The sequence below is a fragment of the Lampetra fluviatilis genome, chromosome 55 (assembly GCF_964198595.1).
Source record: "Lampetra fluviatilis chromosome 55, kcLamFluv1.1, whole genome shotgun sequence".
In the NCBI taxonomy this organism is placed as follows: domain Eukaryota; kingdom Metazoa; phylum Chordata; class Hyperoartia; order Petromyzontiformes; family Petromyzontidae; genus Lampetra; species Lampetra fluviatilis.
This window is the reverse complement of record NC_136329.1, coordinates 4998756-5005457: the sequence shown is the minus strand read 5'-3', so window position 1 is coordinate 5005457 and position 6702 is coordinate 4998756. Positions and strand designations below refer to the sequence as shown.

The 6702-nt window shown below is 54.5% G+C and overlaps 1 protein-coding gene across 1 annotated transcript in view; it reads left to right on the top strand.

Annotated features, from left to right (window-relative positions):
• Nucleotides 1-6702, top strand: part of LOC144949946 (translocation protein SEC63 homolog) — a 220308-nt gene that overhangs the window by 194103 nt on the left and 19503 nt on the right. The window lies entirely within an intron of this gene.

Sequence of the window (6702 nt, the reverse complement as noted above, 5' to 3'; positions counted from 1 at the left end):
GCTGATTCAACATAAGGGAGGCCCAGGACCGGTTAAGATAATCGTCACTAGTGTTAGTCTTGAGCGGGGAATGAACTCGGATCACCATGTCTGTAGCGCAGCGTAGCGCTAACCGCTACACTACTGTTTCCCACAACCCACCACCACTCACGACACAATCACCACCATCCACCACAATTCACCCAACCACCAGCATACCATCTACATTTTACAACTTATGCAACTACCACCGCCAACTGCAACTCAAACAACTTTTTGTGACGCCGTGTGACGAAGGGGGGGGGGGGGGGTCAAAAATCGTCCAAAATCACGTGACGTCATTTATGGACGGCCCCTAAGCGTAACTGTGGGTCATTGTTTCCAGGTGGGTGGTTCATGGCTCTTTACGACAGCATTGTCCATTTGGAAGCCCCCGCCACCCCCCCCTATATACGCCCACGATGTACTGTGAGGATTCAGCAATATTAATAACAGCGTGAACCAATCAGTTTAACGCGTAGGCTTTCGCGACCAATATCATTCATAATAGGGTTTTTTTTTTGTTTTGGGGTTAGATCGCGTAAATATATAAACTTGTCGTCAAAACAGCCAACTGGGCAAGGGTTGTCACGTGAACAGAACCTATCTATACTCTTTGGATATTTCAGGTAAAGTCACGTAGGTATATACCTATGGATTACCTGCAGTCACGAAAGCTTAAAATCAAGATATAACCTGTCTACGTGACTTTACCGAACGACCCAAGAAAATCACCCACAGCTGCCAACCCATACATACGGTTTACCCCGGATTCTTGTCCAGGGAAATCGAGATTTCAGGTCCATATGGCGTACGGCCGTTTCAATACGTGCGTAGAGAGTCCAACTGAGTCGATAGACGTTATCTTGGGAGCAACACTATTATTATAATAATAATGATAATAGTTCAATTTGTAACGCGCGCAAATTTGCAGACGTAGTGGCCGCAACTCAGAGGCGCGGAGCCAAGCTCAGAGTCGCTCGAAAGCACGTGGCTGTAGAGGTGAGTTTTTAAGTCTCTCTTGAAGGAGGCGATTGAGGTGATGCTGCGAATGTGCAGAGGGATTGCGTTCCAGACTGTTGGGGCTGCCACCGAGAAGCGGCGCATAGACACGATGACCATCCTGGATCTTGGTAACAAAAGGAGGTCGCGAGTGGCGCTGCGCAGGCATCTGCCGTGTGCTGAGCTGCAAGTTGTCAATAATGAAGAGAGGTACGGGGCGGGCAGGCGGACATGAAGGCATCGTGGCAGAGGCAGGCTGTCTTGTATTCATTCCGCATTAACACGCAACACAACACGATCTACGCTCGGGTCTCGCATGCCCATCTAGCCACGCTACGGCAGAACTAGAACACGGTTCGCTACCCAGTCCGGACCACGAGCTGGGTCCCAGTCCACGTGGCTAGAAGCTTCTCATACTCGTAGTTTTTTCGGTAATACGTTCCATTCATTGGCTACCACATTCTGATAAGCTCCCCCCCTCTCCTCCCCCTTGACTTGTATTTAAGAACTTGCATCTTGGAATCCCTGCCTCAGTTTATACAGCAAATCTGGCTGTGACGGTCCCACCTGATGATGGAGACTTGTGTTGCCTCCGAAACGTCGTGATTTATTATTATTTTATTTTTATTAATTTAAATTAAATTTTTTACCTTCGTGACTTTACCAAAAAAAAACCTAAGAGTATGAATCCTTGCAGTCACGAAAGCTTCAAATCTAGAAGCTTCTTCTCCCCGACGTAGATATTCGTAACACCAGCAACACAAAGACGATCCGAACTCTTCACGGAGCCCTCGTGATATGCCCCCTGAATGGGGCAGGCTCCGCCCTTAGCCCCGCCCTTAGCCCCGCCCTTAGCCCCGCCCTTAGCCCCGCCCTTAGCCCCGCCCTTAGCCCCGCCCTTAGCCCCGCCCTTAGCCCCGCCCTTAGCCCCGCCCTTAGCCCCGCCCTTAGCCCCGCCCTTAGCCCCGCCCACCTTCCAGATCTCTCACGAGCTCCTTCTCGAAGGTTCCCGAGAGCTCCTTTGGACCACGTGACCGCCCCACGGCCCCCGGTGGCCCCCCTCCATTATCATCCGGTCACGTGACAGCAGGTCAACCAGCGTATCGTGCCCCAAGGTGACCCTGGCTGGATGACGCTCCCTCTCGCTCCCTCACCGGGAGCTCGCACCGCCAGAGGTCGCAACCGGGTACCCGATACCCGTACCCTACCCGATACCTGGCTGGGCACGGGTAGCCGGGTATCGGGTAGGGTACGGGTACCCGTTTGCGACCCTGGTGCAGCCGGGTACGGGTAAGGAATCAAAACCCGTTTGCGACCTCTGCGCACCTCACACTGCTCGCGGTGCCTCTGCGCTGACCAGCGCTCGCCCAAGCACCACTAGGGCTGGTACTACATCTCGTAACCCGGGCTGCCCATAATGACAACGCATTACCGGCCGTGGCTTCGCAAGCCCCGGCAACGTACAGTGACAAGCACAGTCACTACACGTGCAAAAATGGGTCTATTTATTTGTGTTTCTCCATTGTGATGGGACTAATAAGGTCTTAATTGGTCTGTAATAAGGTAGGCACTGATAAGGTGTTGACAGGTATGCTCACCCACTCCCTCACCCACCCACTCACTCACTCACTCACCCAAACACTCACTTTACCACTCCCTCACCCACCAACTCATTCACTGACCCATCCACTCACCTACCCACTCACCCACTCACCCACACACTCACTCGCCAATCCACTCACCCACACACTCACCTACTCACTCATCAACTCACCGACTCATTCACCCAATCGCTCACGTACTCTCTCACCCACCCACTCACCCACTCCATTACCCACTCCATCACCCACCCACTCACTCACCCATTCCCTCACCCACGCTCTCACCCACTTACCCACCCACTCACCCATTCAACCACCCACTCACCAACTCACCCACCCACTCATCGACTCACTCACCTACTCACCCAGCCACTTACAAACACACTCACACACCCACTCAACTACTCACCTACCCACTCAGTCACCGACTCCCTCACCGACTCCCTCACCCAGCCACTCACTCACCCACTCCCTCACCCACCCACTCACCCCCTCACCCACCCACTCACCTACCCACTCACCCACTCATTCATCCACCCTCTCATCCATTATCTCACTCCCTCACTCACTCACCCACTCACTCACCCGCTTTTCCACTCACCCACTCACTCACTCACCCACCGACCCACTCATTCACCCACTCTTCCACTCACCCACTCACTCAACCACTCACTCTCCCACACACTCACTTACCCACTCCCTCACCCACCTACTTACCCACACACTCACGTACCCACTCCCTCATCCACCAACTCACTGACTGACCCATCTACTCACCAATCCACTCACCTACTCACTCAACTACTCATTCATCCAATCACCTACTCATTCACCCACTCGCTCACGTACTCATTCACCGACCCACTCCCCCACTCCCTCACCCACCCACTCACCCACCCACTCACCCACTCTCTCACCCACTTTCTCACCCACTCACCCACCCACTCAACCATTCAACCACCCACTCACCCACCCACTCATCCACTCTCTCATCCATTCTCTCACTCCCCCACTCACCCACCCACTCATTAACCCACTCACTCACTCATTCACTCACCCACTCACTCACTCGACCACTCACCCACTCCCTCACCCACCCACCCACCCACACACTCACTTACCCACTCCCTCACCCACCAACTCACTCACTGACCCATCTACTCACCCACCCACTCACCAAGACACTCACCCAAACACTCACTCACCCACTCACCCAAACACTCACTTACCCACTCTCTCACCCACTCACCCACCCACTCAGCAACTCACACACTCATCCACTTTCTCATCCACCCACTCACTTACCCACTCACCGACTCACTCACCCACCAACTCACGGACTCCCTCACCGACTCCCTCACCCAGCCACTCACGCACCTAATCCCTTACTCACCCACTTCCTCACCCATCCACTCACTCACCCACTCCCTCACTCACTCACCTACTCACTCACCCACTCATTCACCCACTCACTCATCCACTCTCTCATCCACGCTCTAACTCCCCAATCACTCACCCACTCACTCACCCACTCACTCACTCAACCACTCACCCACTCACTCAATCACTCACCCACTCACTCACTCACTCACTCACTCACCCACTCACTCACTCACTCACTCACCCACTCACTCAACCACTTACCCACTCACTCACTCACTCACTCACCCACTCACTCACCCACTCACCCACTCACTCACTCAACCACTCACTCAACCACTCACTCACCCACTCACCCACTTACTCACCCACCCACTCACCCACTCACCCACTTACTCACCCACCCACTCACCCACTCACTAACTCACCCACTCACCCACCCACTCACTGACTCACTCACTCACTCACCCACTCACTCAACCACTCACTCAACCACTCACCCACGCACTCACTCACCAACTCACTCACTCACTCACCCACTCACTCACTCACCCACTCACCCACTCACTCAACCACTTACCCACTCACTCACTCACCCACTCACTCATCCACTCACCCACTCACCCACTCACTCACTCAACCACTCACTCAACCACTCACTCACCAACTCACCCACTCACTCACCCACCCACTCACCCACTCACTCACTCACCCACTCACCCACCCACTCACTCACTCACTCACTCACTCACCCACTCACCCACGCACTCACTCACTCACCCACTCACTCACTCACCCACTCACTCAACCACTTACCCACTCACTCACTCACTCACCCACTCACTCACTCAACCACTCACTCAATCAACCACTCACTCACCCACTCACCCACTCACTCACCCACCCACTCACCCACTCACTCACTCACCCACTCACCCACCCACTCACTGACTCACTCACTCACTCTCTCACCCATTCACTCACTCACCCACTCACCCACTCACTCAACCACTCACTCACCCACTCACCCACTCACTCACCCACTCACTCACCCACCCACTCACCCACCCACCCACTCACTCACTCACCCACTCACCCACCCACTCACTGACTCACTCACTCACTCCCTCACCCATTCACTCACTCAACCACTCACCCACTCACCCACTCACTCAACCACTCACTCAACCACTCACTCACCCACTCACCCACTCATTCACCCACCCACTCACTCACTCACTCAACCACTCACTTACCCACCCACTCACCCACTCACTCACTCACCCACCCACTCACTGACTCACTCACTCACTCCCTCACCCATTCACTCACTCACCCACTCACTCACTCACTCACTCACTCAACCACTCACTCAACCACTCACTCACCCACTCACCCACTCACTCACCCACCCACTCACTCACTGACTCACTCACACACTCACTCACCCACTCACTCCCTCACCCATTCACTCACTCACCCACTCACCCACTCACTCACTCAACCACTCACTCAACCACTCACTCACCCACTCACTCACCCACCCACTCACTCACTCAATCAACCACTCACTCAACCACTCACTCACCCACTCACCCACTTACTCACCCACCCATTCACCCACTCACTCACTCACCCACTCACCCACCCACTCACTGACTCACTCACTCCCTCACCCATTCACTCACCCACTCACCCACTCACTCACTCAACCACTCACTCAACCACTCACTCACCCACTCACCCACTCACTCACCCACCCACTCACTCACTCAACCACTCACCCACCCACTCACTGACTCACTCATTCACCCACTCACTCCCTCACCCATTCATTCACTCAACCACTCACTCAACCACTTACCCACTCACTCACTCACTCACCCACTCACCCACTCACTCACTCAACCACCCACTCACCCACTCACTCACTCAACCAATCACCCACCCACACACACACCCACGCACTCACTCACTCACCCACCCACTCACCCACCCACTCACTCACTCACTCACCTACTCACTCCCTCACCCATTCACTCACTCACCCACTCACCCACTCACTCACTCAACCACTCACTCAACCACTCACTCACCCACTCACTCACCCACCCACTCACTCACTCACTCACCCACTCACTCAACCACTTACCCACTCACTCACTCACCCACTCACCCACTCAACCACTCACTCACCCACTCACCCACTCACCCAATCACTCACCCACTCACTCACTCACCCACTCACCCACCCACTCACTGACTCACTCACTCCCTCACCCATTCACTCACTCACCCACTCACCCACTCACTCACTCAACCACTCACTCAACCACTCACTCACCTACTCACCCACTCACTCACCCACCCACTCATTCACGCACTCAACCACTCACTCAACCACTCACTCACCCACTCACCCACTCACTCACCCACCCACTCACCCACCCACTCATTCACTCACTCACCCACCCACTCACTGACTGACTCACTCACTCCCTCACCCATTCACTCACTCACCCACTCACTCACTCACTCAACCACTCACTCAACCACTCACTCACCCACTCACCCACTCACTCACCCACCCACCCACTCACCCACTCACTCACTCACCCACTCACCCACCCAATCACTGACTCACTCACTCACTCACCCACTCACTCCCTCACCCATTCACTCACTCACCCACTCACCCACT